Raw genomic sequence first — 19,738 nt, forward strand, 5'->3', positions numbered from 1 at the left:
AAAATAATACAAGACTGACAAAGGCTAGAGGCTCCTGACTTGGGACAGACGCAAAAATGCGGCGGGGTTAAACATGTAATTTATCATTATCATCATCAACCTTCCCTGAACGTCTTAAGGAAGCTCAAGTTACACCTATTCACAAAAAGAATAGTGTATTAGAAAAAGGAAATTATAGACCGGTAAGTGTATTACCGGCCATTTCTAAAATTTTTGAAAATGCCATAGAAGTACAATTAGTACAGTACTTTGATAATATCTTCAATCCATTTTTGGCAGCTTTTAGATCAGGCTTTGGATGTCAGTCAACTTTATTAAGAGTGATTGAAGATTGGAAATTAGCCTAAGACCAAAATAAATACCTTGCAGCTATCCTTATGGACCTGTCTAAAGCATTTGACTGTCTCCCCCATGATTTACTGCTACTGAAACTAAAAGCTTATGGTCTTTCCAAATCCTCACTTGATATAAGATTACAAGATGTAATTTCTGCTCTTGAGGAAGACAGCAATTATTTAATACAGTTGTTTTCTTCAAATAAAATGCAGGCCAACCCAGACGGAAATTTCAAGCTATCTCTCTTGGCAAAAAAACACATGATAAAAAGATTGTGTTTGATTTGAATGGTATTTCTATATCATGTGAGGGTGAGGTTTTAAATTAAACTTCAGTTTACATATTTCAAATATTTGTAAAAAGGCTGCAAGTCAATTAAATGTTTTGAAAAGAATTGGGAAACACCTAAATAAACTGAGTAAACTTACAATTTATTACTCTTTTATTATGTCAAACTTTAGTTACTGCCCTTTGACTTGGCATTTCTGTGGGGAACAAAATACCAGAAAAATAGAAAAAATACAAGAACGAGCGCTTCACTTTATTTATGAAGACCATCAGAACTCATATGAAACACTCCTACAAATTTCAAACCTTCCATCACTTAAAACTCGTAGGATACGCTCAATTGCCTTGGAGACCTTTAAAATAATTAATAAAAAAATGTCCATTATTTATTCAAGATCTAGTTGTTATAAAAAACAATTCATATAATTTCAGGTATGTGAACACTGCTCAGGTACCTATAGACCTAGAACCTCAAGTTATGGTAAAAGATCCTTTAGATTTGAGGCAGTACAAGTATGGAACTCCCTTCCCAATGAGGCTAGAATTATTACCTCTTTTGACCAATTTAGGAATATAAATTCCTGGTGTGGGGGTCAAAAATGCAACTGCAGTTCATGCCGTTTCCATCCAGTGCTGTCTCAAAGCTGAAATTTCTTTCTTTCTTTTTGTTTTTATTATGGCCTGTTGCTCTGCTTTTTATGCATTTATTATATATACCTGCTATTAAATGCCTGTGCTTAATAATTTATTTAGTTATTGCTTTTATGCTTTTTAGTTTGGTAGTATTTTATGATATTTAAGTGATTTGCTGGCTCCCCCATTCAATGCACATAGAGGTGATTGCCGCATGAGCTTTGACTCTGGAGGCTCAGAAATCAAAATTAATTTGCTTTCATATATACTGACCGACTTTAGAAACGCAACACTAGATTATTCTTTTTAAATTTTTGAATGAATGTGGCACCGTCAAAAGCAATGACTGCCTGTAACAAACGCCAAAATGATTGTCAGAAAGATCAACCAATTCTGTTCCACATGTTTTGGGTTCTGTTTTACACCTGAATCTGAATATGCGTTTGTTCCACCCATTACAATGGGTTTTGGCAATTATGCGGTGGAAACTTCAGGGCTTTAAATGTTTTTCTTCAGTCGATTCTTTGGCAGTTCAGTTTATAGGAAACGTTTATGGCATGAATCTGTGCGCAATGGCATTCGGCAATTTGATAAGCAGTTGACGTTGCGGCCGTAAACATGTCTCGCAAATGACGTTGCGTAATCAAATTCTATTGACGTTGCATTGTCACTGCATGTTGATCTGGTCATTGATGGTCAGTAACAAATCCCGTCTACCTGTATCGTTGTCGGAAGGACAGTAAGACGAGTTTCTGAAGTCAAACTGTATGGTTGCAGCACGTTCACGTTTTCCTGTTTGCAGTATTCTTATGGGCTGATTCAGTTTTTTATTCCTCAGTCTTGGCAATATGGAGATGCTACATTTTTTAACTGATTTAAGTGTGACCAAGGATTGAAAGAACTGTTTCACCAAGCAAAACAAACTGAAAAAAATCTTTTATGGATTCCAAATTTCGCTTTAAGAAATTCGTGCGACTTCAAAAATCCGGTATGTTCAATAACCACAAGTAAGTCAGATGTTGATTTTTTCTTACGAGAAAGAAGTATGGTAAGCATGAATAGTAGTTGTATGAGAATCAAACATGATGTGGAAAAAAAATCAACAAAATGAGTGTTGCGTTTTTAAAGTCAGTCAGTATATTTGCATGCTTTTTCATTTTCATTTATTAGTATTTGCATGATGCTGCACGACTTTTATGTGATAGTCGGTTAAAGAGATCACCAGAGCTCATGTTTTTGTCTGTTATTATGTATATATATGCCGACTCTAAATAAAATTTACTTACTTACTTACTTACTACCTGAAAAGTTTCAGGGTCTGATTCTGCTTTCTGTTTTCACAATTTTCACTGATTTACATATGAGGTTGCTTTTCGAAATAGTTGCCTCCACATAAATGTTTCCAATTACTTTTTTTTTGTAGAAATATTTTGATTTGTTGGGGAGCTTTTAAAATCTGTGTTTTTATTCCTTTTTCGTCCGTTGAAACTGTATATTATTTTTCACTAACAATGGTTATTAGCTAAACTGAAATTTGGCATTTTGGCGGGTATTCAGGTGTATCCGGTTGACCTTATCTTTCAACCAATGAAAAAAGTTATTGCTACAAGTTGCCTAAACAGTTCAGAAGTGTATTCATGGCTTATTAAGCATTACATTAATAATAACCAGTTTGATACATGTGTAAAGGTAAGCAAAGGCTACTGAATTATTACAAAATAGTTTGAGCCACTGTCAAGCATTGAAAATATTTTTCCGTCGGACACCTGTCAACGTATATTTTGTGTAACAGGTGTGATGTTATAAAGAGGGGTGACGATCGAAGTGGAGCATGTAAACATGTGTAAATTATACAGGTGTGACATGTGTAAATACTAGTATGTCGGTGTATCTTTGTTATTTAAACTATAACATGGGGTAAAATACGAAAAGTGTTATAGCAGACAAACATCAGATCAAACGAGGCTTTGGGTTGATGTCAGTATGATACAACATATTAAAAAAAGTCATATATTGCTCTGATTCAGGGCTTGACAACTTTCATGTCCATGCAGTCAGACTGGAAACAGACCTTTTTATGAATGAGTAACAACAGTTGACCTTTGTAAATCTGTTATAACTTGAGCACTGTGACGTTGGAAATGATTGGGAAATGCATAATGTGAAAGTCTTCTATAAATGCACACATTAAACACATTTCTAATGCAACAGATTTTTTTTAAGATGTGGGCAAATGCAAAGTCTAATACAAAACCATAGCTCTTATTATCTTGCTCATTAGTTTTTGTTAATAGTACATGTAGTATATGGGGTCTTTTATCTATTCTGTAATTTCCACCCTTATCATATATATAGTGAAACGGGAGAGCATGATTCATATTACAAAATCACATTGTCTCCTAAGGTACTCGAACGCAGGACCTCTGTGTTACAAGGCAGTGCTCAACCCCTAATGGCTGGCTAAGTATCTACTACATGTACTAAGGGAAGCAATCCCATCAAACTTACCCCACTTCAAGAGCCATGATACCATTATGACTCTCATAACACATACCCTGGCTAGAAATCCTCTCTAACCACTGTGTGTTTTTTAGTTGGGCGCCAAATGTAAACGGAGAGTATGATTCTATTTAGACAATCACATTGTCTCCTCAGTGTTACAAGGCCTCGCTTTAAACAACTGAGCTAAAGAATTACTTCGACCAAATCGTACTCAGTTTTGTAGCATTTTTATGCATCATTTACATTTTTTGTAATTAGATAAATCGTAAACTTTATGGTAAATTTTGGTAAGATTTGAAAGTCAGATTTTTTTAGCTGACAGGCAACAGCAGGTACTTTTAAATGGTGTTAGATCTTCTAAATTAGCTGTTGACTCTTGTGTTCCTCAGGGAACAGCAATTAGGCCCAACATTATTTTTACTATTTATTAATCATGTTAATGACTTACCAGAACATGCAACTTGCAGATGGCTGCTTATTGTATAGAAATGTGAATAATAATTCTGATGCACAATTACTTCAAAATGATTTATCTAGTTTAGTGCACTGGGAACAGGACTGGCAGATGAATTTTAATCCTGAAAAATGTTATAAAATACATATATATCTAAAAAAAATTAACCCTTCTGCTTTTGATTATACATTGCATAATCATGTTTTAGTATCTGTTAATGACAGTAAATATTTAGGTGAAACTATAAGCCATGATCTTGACTGGGGAACACATATATTATATATAATATTACCTATAAGGCAAATAATACCTTAGGTTTTCTTCAAAGAAATTTAAAAACTGCACACGTAAGGTTAAAAACCTTACGTATACATCACTTGTCCGTCCAGTCATCTTCCCCAATTTGGGATCCATACAAAAAGCACCACATCAATCAGGTTGAGCAGATTCAGCGTAAAGCAGCCAGATTTGTCTACATATGATTATAAAGACAGAACACCGGGTGCAGTTTCCAACATGATAAATTCTTTGCAATGGGAAAGCTTACATCATGGACGAAAAAAAGCTAGATAAACAATGCTATATAAAATTAATTGGGGGTTAGTAGAAGTTCCAAAAGACAATTTAATAAAATCTGATAGACGTGCTAGGGGGCTACATAAATTTCGGCAAATTGCAACAAATAAAGACTTCTATAAATATTCTTTTTATCCAAACACCATCTCTGACTTGAATTCACTGCCTGAAGCAATAGGTATGTCTGACACCCTGGAATCATTCAAAAGTGGCATAAATTTTAATTAAGTCCATATGTACATAGCACACAAGTTCCAGGAAGTTTTACACTCCTACCTAGGAGTTTACTCCTGTATTCATCAGAAGAAGTCTTGGCAAAAAATGTAACGAGTTGGGCATACAAATGTACAGTCCTTCATGCTAATTTTCAAATTATGGCTACAGTGTATTTTCCCAATTTACTCTGTGTTTATAGTATTTAAATGTGGTTAAAACACATGTACATTGTACATGTATAATATATTGCCAGGGGGACTGACAGTTTTGTTGATAGAAATTAATTTAAAAAATATCAAATAATTAAATTCAGACTATACATTGTATATTTGAAATGGGGTATATTTTAATTTCTAATCTCTATTTACATAGCAATCCATTGAAAAAGATTTATCTGTTAATCCTGAAAACAAATACCTATGGGCAAATAATTATATTGAAGATTACTTGGTAAATTGTTTAATATGATATAAAAAAAAACATATTTATAAGTATTCTGAAGCCTGCTAAGTTGTAATGGCGAATAAGACCCTTAAAAGCTGTAGTTAGGGGTCAAATGAATTTTTTAGGAGTCAATTAATTTTGAATATTATTAATGTGTATTTAGCATTCTGATAGATGTATATATGTACCTTTTGTTAACAAATCATTAGATTTATTTCATTACATAATATAGCAAGTCTGATGTCTGATCACTGCAATGTCTAGTCCTTTCCATAACGCATTTTTAAAAAATTTTAATTCAAATCCAAAAATGTACATTTGTTAAAGGCACAGTGTTCTCCCCAGGCCCTTAAAGCACCACGAACCGGCCGCGGTCCTATAATTTCCGAGTGAGGTCTTATCAGTCCTCAGGCTGTCCTATATTTCTCTTCCGCTGTGCTATAATTTTCGGTGAAAAATCGTTAATTAGGTAAAATTGTGACTTGTTAAATCTTATCTGTGTGGTATAAAATTACAGGTGAAATGATAATTACAACAGGTGATTGATTTACCTGTAAGGGTTACCTGTTGCTGATTGGATTTAACCAGTCATTTAGCACTTGTAACTTGTTTCTTTTGTGTATTAATATGGAGATAATTTATGACTTCAAACAACAATTTTATGGCTTCACTCATCACCCAAGCCTTGACCAGTGATGTAATCGTAAATTTTACACATACATTGTAAGTCAGTGCCAAATTTGCATTACTGTGGATTCATTATTATTCGTTCGATACCTATTTTTTGTGGATTTTGTGAGTACAGGTAAAGCACAAATTTAAATGTTTAACGAATTACTAATTTTCTATAGGTTTGTATGCAGACTTTGGAAAAACCATGTAATCAAATATCCACGAAAATGCAAGTTTTCCTTACTCAAATCACAAAAATTGGTACCTGGCATGAAAAAATGAATTCACAGTTCATACATTAGGTCTCATCAATGTAGTAAGCCATTATATACATTTGTGTACATGCGCTTGGATTGTTGAAACCAAAATTAACCAAAATCATTTTGTCTATAGTCAAAACAAATAAATAGATTAAGGAAGGGTGTGCTTTTCTGCCTACAAAAATGAAGTATTACAAAACTAGGGATCCATTTAAACTAAATGCTTTCTACCAAATTGCTTAAATACAAAATCTGAATCATCATGCTTTCTAATCTTTAAAAAAGTTACATTAAAATTGAAATATAGTCTATATGTTGTGCATGTATCTTGTACATGTTTAAGTGCATCTAATCTGCAAAAAATAATTGTTAGTGTTATGTATGTACAAAGTTTGAACTTCCATTTCTTTGAAATATTTATGACTCCTAGTATAAAATTTACAAGGATTTTACAGTTGAAAGATAGCAAAATTTCATTTTTTCTACAGAAATGACAAAATTTGCATATTTTCACACATATAAATTTGTTAGTGGGAAATATTGAGCAAATGCAATACCGCAAGGACATGATGAATATGTTCATGTAAGGTCTTGCATGCACTTTATATTTGCTGGTCGAAAAGCTAAAAATGACCAAAATCTTATGTAATTTTTAAAGAAAACCGTTAGATTAGATTAGGCCTTTTTCTTGAGATCATTAATTGCATTATTGTGACATCATTGGTAAAAATCTTCTCGTCAATGATTTTGCATTACAACAGCTATAAAACCAACTTTACATGCTTTAATAGAAATCTTAAATTGATAAGTTCAAATTTAAATAAAAAGTCAGGCCAAGTAAGGCCATAACCCCACTCTGTCCTTTCTGTTTATCATTCTCATAAAAAAAACACCACATTTTGTGAATTCCAATTGATTTCTGTTGAATTCATCTTTTTGCAGGGATGTAAATGTTTATACATAAACATGATACAGCACTATATAAATTCATGCTCAGTTTATTTATTTTTATGTGTCTCTCATTTCAGTGACACCCTGTCTATAGAGAGGCTCCTGAGATGATGGAAAATGAATATAAATGAGGTAAGACGTGCGTCCATGTGCACACAGCCTTTTAACCCTTAAAAAGTTTAAATATATGTGTAGTCTGTATATATGTTGTGCGTCTGTCATGTACATGTCTAAGTGCATCTATCCTGCAAAAATTGAAACTTATTACACATTGTCATACAAAACTTTGATGTTTTTTTTTTAGTAATTTGATTCATTTATGTCTAGAATTTACTTCTTACAAAGCTACAGGAATTCTTTTATCAGTGATATTTATATACTTGTAGGTGCAATTTCTAAAAACATGTCAATACTTCCTTAGGAATATATGTATTTTAGATTAAATGTTGTATTTAAAGAGACGAAATTTCAATGGACAGTAATTTTAGTATTGAATTATTACATTTCTGATGTTATTCTGTGGTCTTTATAAAGTTCTGACTCCCATATACAGTTAATATATAAAATTAACCATATTTGCCACGTTTACATGATTTTTACTATTTGTAGTTTTTTCCCCTAATTTAACCAGGTTTTTTGCGTAATGGCATTATGCATGATCTTGAAGATAAAAGAAAAGATGCATACCTTTGATTATTATTTAAAAACTCTTGTTAACTCACTATATGTAAATGATCTTATAGTACATGTACATATAAAGTTTTCAAGTTTGAATTTGAGCTATCATTGAAACTAGTTAAATGACTGACAAGAAATAATACACAGATTAAGACTTTCTTGTCCAGAGGTCACATAATATGTTTGGTCACATTGTATTTCATGTAAATTTTATACCTCATTTTAGGAGTGGGGGCGACATGTATATTGCAATCACTTTGTCTGTCCATCTGTTCATCTAATTTTTCAGGAAATGAGGAGACTGAATGACATACCATTTGGTTAACTGCTTGACAGTGACGAGTTTTGTACTCCTGTATTGAAATCTTCTTGCTTGTTTTTTTAACAAATATTTGAGTCTCACTTTTCTCCAGAAATGGTGGACCAAATGACCTAAGATTTGGTCAGCTGCTTGAAGTGATGTGCACTTTTTGGAACTGTCAAATACATGTACCTTCTTTTCTCTATTTGCTGATACTTTGAATTTTTAATATAAATGTATATGCTGAATGAAAACACATGTTTTTTTTTCCTTTTTTTTAATGTTGGCTGACCAGAATAACTTTACATTTGGTCACGAGCTCAGCAGTGATGAGTTGTAATATGTGAGCTTTTAAGTCTATATATACTATGTCATTTACCTACTTCCTGACTCTGATACTTTGAATTCCAAGTTGGGATATGCTTAACTAGATTGAAAACTCATGCAACTTCTAGTTATTGATTCGGCTTGACATGCTTTTGAAAGGTGTCAGACAGAATACTGCAAATTTCTCATTGGTCAAGTGGATTGTGTAGACTATTCATTTTTAGAGGCTTTAATTTCTAACTTAATATCTGGTACACTATTTTAAACATACCTGGTTTCAAGACTTAGTTCTGAAAAGTGTTATTGAATTTATAAATAAAATGAATAAAAGCTTTCAGAAAATGTAAGTATTACATTTTGGCATGTCATAATCACAGAAATTGACTGTGATACCATTCTATGATGAAAAGGGGATATTTTACACCAACAGTGCAATGTAAAGTGACATAGATTCGACATTTATTTTTTTTGTAAATCTGCAAAATTATAGAAATACATTTGATTTTGGAAATACTTTGACACAAAATTACACTTTCTCATTTACTTTTTGATATACAAATGTAGTTTTCAAATTTGACAGAAAAAAAGGGTCTTTTACTGACATTACCAAGCTGAGGACATAAACATTACTACATGTGTATATCAAAGTATTTTATTGTATGATTTTTCATTTACTTATAAAGTCTATTCTACATAAACTGGTACTACAAATATGTACATAAACATGATAAATGCATTCATATATATACATTGTGTATTGTGTATATTTATTTTAACCTTCTATTCTTAGTAACTTGTATTTTGACAATTGCTTCAATTCACTGCTTATTGAATACATTTTATTAGTGGACAGTCGGTGATCAAAGGACTGATCATCAAAGGTTTAAATGGTCATTTAGTTCAATACAAATAGAGCAGCATGAATTAAGTGGTCTAGATGTTGAACAAGAACAATAGAAATAAGAAGATGTGGTATGAGTGCCAATGAGACAACTCTCCATTAAGGTCACAATGTGTAAAAAGTAAACAATTATAGGTCAAAACACGGAGCCTTAGCTCACACCGAATAGCAAGCTATAAAGGGCCCCAAAATGACTAGTGTAAAACAATTCAAACAGGAAAACCAACAGTCTAATCTATATAAAAAACGAGAAACGAGAAACACTTAAAATTAAGAACCACATCAACAAACGACAACCACTGAACAACAGGTTCCTGAAAGATAAGAAATTAACAAACATTCTCAAGGACTTATCTAGGATTTTTTAGTTTCCTTTTTAAAAATGTTCATCATAAAATTTCCATAAAATTTTACTTAATTATTGCTAAAATTTCACAAATTTAAACATATATGCATTCCACTCTCAAGGACTAATCTAGGATTTTTTAGTTTCCTTTTAAAAAATGTTCATCATAATATTTCCTTAAAATTTTACTTAATTATTGCTAAAATTTCACTAATTTGAACATATGCATTCCACTCTCAAGGACTAATCTAGGATTTTTTAGTTTCCTTTTAAAAAATGTTCATCATAAAATTTTATGGCTTATTGCTAAAATTTCACTTATTTTGCGAAAGATCTTTTTGTAATTGGATTTCAATGAAAATTGAAATATGGATATATTGAATAATTCTACATTGAATCCAGATGTCAAAATTTTAAAAAATGTAAAAATTCTTTATTTTTATTTAAAATTCACAAATTTTGAGAAATTTCTTTTTGTGCTAGGATTCCAACAAAAATTGGTAAATATGTGTTGTAAGCTTTTTCAGTGTGATTGAATGTACCGAAGATAGAAAAAAAATGGTAAAAACTTATTTTTCTTAATAAAAATTTTAAATTGAGAAACAATGAGGTTTGCGTTTCTGTGTGAGGATTTTAACAGAAATTGATGTTAAGTATAATTGCATTGATATTCCAAAATTGATCCCTGGTGTCAAATTTTTTACAAACATCTGATTTTGCTAGGATTTCAATGAAAATCAATATGAAGATATAATTTGCTGTTTCAAAATGATTCCCTGTGCCAACAAGTATTTGTTTCTAACCTGACTTACCTAAATTTCCACCAAATTATAAAGTGCTTTGATTTTTACAAAACTTTATATTGATCAATGTTGATTGAGAAGACATCCTGAATTAAATACTTACTGTAAATATATAAATTTATAAAAATTGACACCCCATGGACATGATATTTTTTGTAATACATCAGTCTTAGTGCCTTGCACAAAAATGTGCAAGCTTAGGGCCCGTGCTGACATTTCAGTTTCTAGAAACTAAGACACATGTACTTCAAAATTATCTGTTTACCATGCCATGATTCTACATGAAATTTGTGGACAGAAGACTGATGTATGTAAATAAGTTGTAAGAAGAATTGGGGATTAGAAATAAAAATGTGTTGGTCTGTTATCTATGTTATTGCTTTAACCAGTCCAGGATGTGTCATCCCTGGACATTCTTAAAGTATATGGTGTAATTCATGATTTTCATGATATTTCAATTTGCATAGCTGTTATAGGATTGATGCATATTTCCTTTTCTTGAGAGTCAATCTGTTGGTTTTTCTACACGTTAACTTTTTTGTAAGGGAGCGCTAAATTTTTTGTTCATACTAAGTGTTGCTGGTGAAAGGATGATAACATATTCTTCAAGTATATCATGTTTTATTTCATAATTATGAATGAATAACATTTTCTATGTTTGACATGGAAAGATGTTCCTTAAATTCAGTCCTCAGAAATATTTTTGTTCACAAGAAAATCTTACACAAGTAAATTACTTGTACAGTGCATATTAAAGGCATACATGTACACAATGGTGATTTAAGTGCCATACTCCAATTTAATGGAAATTTATTTCATATTAACACCAATAACAGAGGTTATCCTACTTAGATTATATAGGTGAACATTTCAGGACAATCGGATAAGAAAAGGAATTTAGTTTTGTATGAAAAACGACAGGGTTACTTGTAAAGTAAGTTTTACAAAATATATGTAAATTCTATCACACTCGTAGATATATAAAGGTCTAGTTCAATTGAAAACAGACACATAAATAAAATTGGTTTTACTAATCGGGTCATTGGCTCTTTAAGGAGACATTGTATTGTTGCCTTACTTTTAACATGTTTAACAATAGGTATGCCTAATTGTAAGGATAAATTTAAGATTAAAAAAAGCTGACAAAAAGATATCTAAAAGAATTTTGTTGTGAATCAATGGCTTTTGTTATTTATGTGTTAAAATCAAGATGTACTACATTTCAAAGCTGATTTTCATAATAATAATCTTTATTGCAAAATTACACCCTTAAGGTCAAGCTATAACAAGTAAAAAGCATACATACTAGAATACAACAAATAAACAATTAACTTTATACACAAATGTAAGATTAAATTGACTACAGTTACATAAGTATAAGGTAAATGTATCAGATTAGAGAATAGTGGTGTTTCAATTGAAGAATTATTTGGTCCTTTTAAGTTTCTTGATTTGAGCGTCACAGATGAGTCTATGGTCAACAAAACTTTCTTCTGGTGTACAAAATTTTAAGCCTGGTACTATAATGATGAGTTTATGCAGTATTGAATGTCTTTTGATGTAATATCTGAGATCAAAAGTACGTTTTTAAATAGTTTCATAAATTTGAATAATTTATGTCAAAGATTAAGATGAAAAAATATGGGATGTTCTTCCATCGTTTGAGTCAATAGTTTTATTTATCGAACTCTGATCAAGATCTACAACCAGTACTTTACAAATGGAGTAGAGATTGTCATTAAACAGGTATGACACGTCAACAGGTGTTAAAAATGCAGGTAAATTTGTAAATTGGGTGAAGAGGTATGCAAGTTAATAAGCTGGATAATACTTTGGTACTTCATGTAAAAAATTGTCAATATTGACCTCAAATTGTCAGATTTGTGTTTATAAATGTTCTATAACTATAGTCAGTTTACACAAAAGATTTATTTAAAACTAAAAATATGTAAATATAGGTCAATATTTTACCTTATTTGTGAATTTAAGTGATTTAATGTGCACTGCATAAAAGAGGATTTAATAATTTTACATAGGAATTTATGTAAGTATTTAAGTATGGATAAGAAATTTGCTAAAGTTATGTGAAAAAAAACATGATTTGTTGTAAACATGGTAAAAGTCTTTCATGGTCTATAATTCTATATACAATATGTATCTTTTGTTGATCTTCTCCCAAGAACAAATAAAATATAATAAAATTGGAAGGAAATAGTTAAAACTTTGTTTTGTTGCAGACATAATTATGCATTGAAGCATGGATGGAATGTACATGTACAATGATTATATTTAAGGTAATTTTCAGATGGATATTAGCTTATTTTCTTTTTTTCCAAAGTAAATTAACTTGCCATATATATCAGGGTCTCAGCTGAAATCCCTGATTATAGGCCATATCAAGTTTATCTTATGCCACATTGCCAAAAAATATTCATATTAAGTGTAGTCATACAAATTCAGAGAGTGCTAATATAAGGGTTATCTCTAATGGAAGATTAATTATGTTTGAAAGATAGATGATGCTTGTAAATCAGTTTGTTTTCTCAAAAATTAGATAATGATTAATTCAATAATGATGTATTAATTCTGGGCTAAGATTTTTAATTTATGTTTATATCTTCATAAGGACATTCCCATGTTGATTATTCAAGAAATATGAAAGTCAACTTGTATTTACCTCTTTCACATCACTTTTTATCATGTGTCCCTTATCGCAGTCACCTTGGTATGGTATACCCTGTACCTGTAGAATTATTATGTTTGAAAATGTGAAAATATATGGTAAAATGGTAAAATTTGTTTCAACCCCACCCCCAACACCCTCCTCTATCTGCCTGATATTATCCTCTCAGGTTGATATAGCATGTGATTTGTCATGTATTATCCCTAGTTTGATAATAGAAATCTCATGTGTTATTGTTTAGAAAAATGTTAAAGAATTTCCATTTCCAAAAGTCTTTTCCAAAATCCATAATTTGACTTACACATGATACTTGTTATTCCCCTTTGACTAATCTTTATTCCCCTTTGAGGAATCTTTTCCTCTCTGAAAAAAATGTAAGTTTTTTTACACAGTGTTACTAAAATTTATTAGATACTTTACATATTTCTGATTAACCTTGATGATTTTAGCATAAATGTTTGCTTTAAAAGAGAGATTATATTATTTTGATCCCATGTTTACAATCTGTTTTTTAGCTCGGGGTTATTTTGTAAATGCAACAGGTTGCTTTCTAATGTGTATTATTCATTGATAATACTTACATGTATATATGAAGAATTCTACCCTTAGGTAGGGAAGGTATAGATTTGTTTTTCTGATACTGATTATTTGTTTATGTTTATTGTGACATCTTTGTTTGGTTGAAATTTAATGGATTGTTTGAACTTTTGATCTTGATGCAGCCAAGCATTCTTTTTTAATGTATCAGTGTATGACTTTTTTATGTAAAAGATTTATTATACACTACGGATAAATTTTTTATACCCGAGGTATTATTTTTGGAGGTATTTCCTGGCAAACCACAATTTAATTTCTCAACAAAAGTCCAAAGTTTTCAGTTGCATAGACAGACACATTGATTACAAAACTATGAAATTAGAATTCTTAAAACATTAACATTTTGGTAAACCTGCAAAAAACTGTTACTTAAATAAACCAATTTACAAATCATATACAAATGTTTTACAAATCATATACAAATGTATATTTTTTTGAATAAGGAGGAAGCTGCATGTTGACCAGTGTTATGTGGTCAATGGCAATTATTAGTGTATTAATTAGTGTCAAATGTAAACTAGGGTAAATTTATGAAAGAAAGAAACTCAGATATTTACAGATGACATTTATAAAGAATAAGTCATTATAAGTATATGATTTTTGTACAGAATGCCATTATAATATAATAGATGTATTTCCACCATTTATTGAGAATAATTAATCTAAATTAGTCCTGCAATTTCATGTTATAGTTTGTGATATTTACATGTATTTGTTAACTTTTATATATCACGAAGGCTATAATTTCATAGTCAGCTGTGCGTACAAAATGTGAAAAAAGCAATTTCTTCATTCATTTGAAAAATGTTGTAGATTTGATAAAGGTTTTTAAATGTTATTGGTGAGTTCATTTAATTTTAGCCTTAATATTGATTATTTTTTATCAGTTTTTAAAAAGAAGTAAACAACTTTTGAATAGTTTTAATGTAATTGTGACAAATTGAAATTGAACCATTTTGTATTTAAAGGGAAACTTCGCAAAAAAATGAAAAATTGATATTATGTTGATTATGTATAAAAAACCACAAATTCATAAATATTAAAGTTTAATTCTGCTAGATAAGAGATCACCATCGATTTTAAATTTAGAGTATCACTTCTCCGCGTGCGGCCATTTTGACATCATCCCTGGATAGAAACCACGATATATCTATAAACCACAAAGGACCAAAACAAGCAGTAACCTAACGTAGCCGTAATTGAGTGTCGATATCTTGTCAAGCGTACGGTTGTTTTACCCGACAAGGAAAGCCTAAACAGTTTCCCGGGTCACAAAAAAAGATTATAATAGACATGGTTGTGCATGCAACCTTTCCTAACTAACTTGATACGGAAAATATAATTATATATAATTTTTTTTGAATAGCTATTACTATGGTCTGTCGTTTTGAAACTGTTTTTTTTTACTAAGTTTTTGAAACAAGAAATGTTAATGGAAATTAGTTAAAAAGTTCAAAGTGATAAATTAAGTGTTCCGTGTAAAAATGTTTTCGAAAATCTAGTGTGTTCATAATTCATTTATGTAATAATCTTATTTAAAAAAATTCGGACCTTCCCTTATCTGATCACCAGCATTGCTAAAGGAATTGTTCCCAGAGGTATTGTGAGTTGACACGTCCAGGTATTCAAGCGATTTCCTGTCGGGCTTTTAAACTCTTATTACACAATTACATAAAGCAAGTTCGTGCATCACTTCACCTCTGAGGGTATTGAGAAGTGTACACGGCCGATAACTTGTAACTTTCCATTTTGAAACTATCAGGTGAATATACATCTTTGTCTTGCGTGTCCGATAGTGATATGCTAGTCTTTACTAAACCATAGATATAATAGCCATTATATATATGACTAAACTCATACGCTTGTTTATAAATAACATTTATGGTGTAAAGAACATTTATGAAAATCTAAATAATTCCAAAAAAAGATTTGATAAAATAAAAATATATTTACATATTTTCCAAACGGAAATTGGGGAAAATGTAAGTAATTACTCGTTGTCAATAATTATGGACATTTTGAAACGTACAAATATTGATTTAACAAAATGTACGCACTTGTCGATCATTGGATTATACGCCTAGATAGAAGGTTACGGAACTATAGATAGTCGCAATTTAGAATATATACATGTATATTGAATATACGAAAGAAACATCCAAAACCAATCTGATTTAAATACAGGTCGATATCTAAGTGTCTCATAAGTCTATTCTAAGGCTGGATATTTGATCTCTGTTTTTATTATGAATTGTTGTATATATATATTGTTTGATCAAATATGTGACACTATAATAAAATATTTATTTTATTTATTTTATTTATTTTATTTATTTTATTTATTTTATTTATTTTATTTATGTATATCTAACTTGCTTTGGTTCATCAAAGGTATGCACATAGTAAAATCACAGATTTTTATTTCCATAAGATTATTTTGAACAGTTTAAGAAAGTCGTCATCATCTCAATGGTTGTGTATTATATATAATAATGTAATAATGTGAACATGGTTCTATTATACATCATGTCAATTTTCCTGTTCCGACATGCATGTAATATATATGCCACTGGACGTACACTAATGATCCCCAAAAAGCTTATTTGAAGAAATAAAGAAACTTCACTCCGAATTGACTGATAGTAGATGTGTTAACGTCTGGTCAGCTAGAAGGTTGATTAATTTATTTAGTTAGCTTAATAGGGATGGGGGATAAACCATTCCTAATATTGCACTTATGCATAAAATATTAAATGAGAGTAATATAAGAGAAAATATAAATACGAAAAGTCGCATATCTGGTAAAAAAAAAGTCTCACTGGCAACTATAGAATTTCACGTACACTTGTCATTCTTAATCGAAATAACGGACAGTCATTAAAATACATGCATGTACACTTTGATAAAAAGGGGTGCTGCAGTTGCATATTATTCATCATAAATCTATTTCAAGTATATACTTTCCTGTCATTCTTATAAGTTAACGCAGAGACATGTAACTTTACATCTCTAGTTAACGACAATCAACCATATAAATATTTGAATCTGATGTGACTTACCGTTCATCTCTTTCTTTTTTCATCTTTTTTTTTTTATTTGGGCAGGTACACAAACATTGTTATGTTAGATATACTGTTCCCAGGTTGGGAGGGGGCGGTGGTTGGGGGTGAAGTATATCGAAAGTTACAAAATAAGAACGTTGTATTTATGAATTTACATGAAGAATTCTGATCTTGGGCGTATGTTTCTTTTTTTTTTAAGTTCAGTGATTTAAATTGAGAGAAAAAAATATAGTCAGAATTTAAATCGTACCGGCAATTTCCACCTAAGACTCCTCTAAAATCATGAATGGTCATGCTTCACAATCATCAGAATTTTCTTTGCATTGGTACATTCTGTATCGGTAGTGATTTACCTTGACATTTCCGGGTATAACAGAGCTACTTGTATATTACCTGTATGTGGTTAGGTGACGTCCCATGAGGTCTTACGTATACAGGTTCACATTTATAATGGTTTCTGATATAACAAGGTTTTATGACATTCACACTTCTGCATGTTCTGTATACCAAATTCTTATCTTATTTTCAGACCAAACGAGGATATGAATATTTTCCAGGAAAAATATTGAGTATCAAAGTATCAAATTAATTTCGGGATTTTTTTCTTTCTTGGTATTAAATCACAGAAACTTAAAGAAAATACTGCTTGTCCGCTTTAGGTGTATTCTTGTCAGTTAAGACTGACATATATGTCTCTGGTATAAAGTGGGTTTATGAATGAATGATAAGTCTTGCAAAGGTACAAGATATAAAGCACATTGAAAATTGATTCCTCTGGTCTGTCTCCATTCAAAAAAGGAAAGTTGACGTTAGATTGATTCTGTTATTTTTTTTAAACATCGTTGGTCAAATAGCTAAAGTATGTATACGTTGTGAGATTTTAAATATTTTAATAAGGGCATTCCCGATTAGGTAAATGTAGATCGCTGTGGACGGACCAAGCTATATTAATCATGTAACCGCGATAATTTTCTCTAAACATTGAAATATTAACGGTTAATACCCATGATAATTTGAAAAAGTAAGTACAGTGTTTGGTTTATACGCTCGTTTTCGTGGGCCATTTTTATTTGTAAAATTATTTAATTGAAAGTAATTCAGAATTTCGATGTTACAACAAAATACTCACCTATCTATTTTAAAATTAAGCTTACGCAAAATATAAAAGATATACATGTATATAACGGCGATTCAGGTATTTTGCCACCATATTCCTCCCCAAATAATTAATGTTTTTATCATTCATACGAAATGTTGTTCACACCTGTAACGGTGAACCGTGTTGGCTAAAATTCACCGAGTGAAGATCAACATGATCAAAAGAATAGAATTACAGAATGCTAATCTTTTAATTACCTTGAATTTAACCACGCATTCAACAGGTGGTCACTTAGTGTCACAGTACAATACACATTGTATTTACACAGTACTCGACTGAAGTAAAAGCCTTCAGGTGAGAATACAAACATGCATTTGTAAAACAATATCAGTTATATATATTTGTTCAAAATATCCGTCGGAAAAAAAATTCATGAAAATATATTCTATTGTATGATTTACTTTTATTACTATAATCATATCAGAAATCCTTTAAATATAAATTGTACATTTTAATTTTGAAAGTTGCACGGCGGATCACTTTACTTTCTTAATTATTAGTTGGTTAATAGCTACGCCAAAAGTCGTCGATGCGCTTTAAATCGCGTTATTAGATGATTAACGAACAAGACTTACAACGAGATTTATTCACTCCCGGCATGCAAAAAGACTTAAACTACGTCACATAAGTCAGGAAGTTGGAATAAATAAAATTATTAATTCCCAATTTTCTTCTTTATTAGTGTTCATATCCAGATAAAACTTGGTAAATATGTTTTTTATGGTATTATGAACATAATAAGATGAAAAGTAAAAAATCGCGAATTTTCCCTTTAATATGTTAAACTATTTTCATTAAAATTTATTCATTTTGAGAGTCAATGATGCAGTCATCTATCAAGTTTAACAAAAATAGATATGCTACAGTCAAACCTATAGACTCTTCAAGAATTGACAAGTGGCCATAGTCTAATAAGCTCTGAATTGACCAAACTTAATTCCTCTTGATAATTAAAGGCCTTCTTATAGCAGAGCAGCATACAAAATTATACAAGACATTAGTTAATTCTTACTCTTGGTGTAATTTAACAGTATCCAATGCTTAACAGTCAATAATGTAGATTTGAGTACATGTACTAATTTACAGGGATTTTGGAAAAATTGTAGTTATTGATGAATACTTGATTTTGTGGTTTAGATAACTTATGCATACAAGTCTATTGAAAACTTATATTTTGTTTTTGAAACCTTTACCCATGAAATCCATGAAGTATCCCAAAATGAATGGGTTTCAGTGAAACTTCCTGAAAATCTTCAGCACTTTGCGGCATTATATGTACTTAATTTTTATGCCCTGCCTACTATAAAAGATGCACATTATTTTTTCAGTTTGTTAGCCCATCTCCAGCTGAGGGTTAACATTGAAGGTTGGATGAATACTATTCAAATGAGTTGAATTATTAACTTGCAAGCCAATAATACATAATTAATGTTTTTGAGCTTATTTTTACTAAATTGATTCGAACTGACTGCTTATAGCGAACTATTAATTCACAATTCCACTTTTATAAATGTTGAAACCAAACAAAATGTATTTTGATTTTTTTTTC

At 30.7% G+C, this 19,738-nt stretch overlaps 1 protein-coding gene across 12 annotated transcripts in view; it reads left to right on the forward strand.

The window, feature by feature from the left end:
• The first annotated feature begins 2,842 nt into the window (after positions 1-2,842).
• The window catches only part of LOC127724474 (uncharacterized), a 158,617-nt gene continuing 141,721 nt past the window's right edge, over positions 2,843-19,738 (forward strand). For 8 of the 12 annotated variants that reach the window (XR_007992521.1, XM_052231446.1, XM_052231448.1 and 5 more), the window contains exons 1-2: positions 2,843-2,946; positions 7,410-7,464. The gene's annotated coding sequence lies outside the window, so the exon portion shown is untranslated. Of the gene's footprint in view, positions 2,947-7,409; positions 7,465-11,601; positions 11,623-12,596; positions 12,733-14,735; positions 14,810-19,517; positions 19,556-19,738 lie in introns of those variants that run through there. The other 4 variants (XM_052231442.1, XM_052231445.1, XM_052231443.1 and 1 more) reach the window with 4 other exon arrangements.

Source organism: Mytilus californianus, unplaced genomic scaffold (assembly GCF_021869535.1).
Source record: "Mytilus californianus isolate M0D057914Y unplaced genomic scaffold, xbMytCali1.0.p SCAF_14, whole genome shotgun sequence".
Lineage (NCBI taxonomy): Eukaryota > Metazoa > Mollusca > Bivalvia > Mytilida > Mytilidae > Mytilus > Mytilus californianus.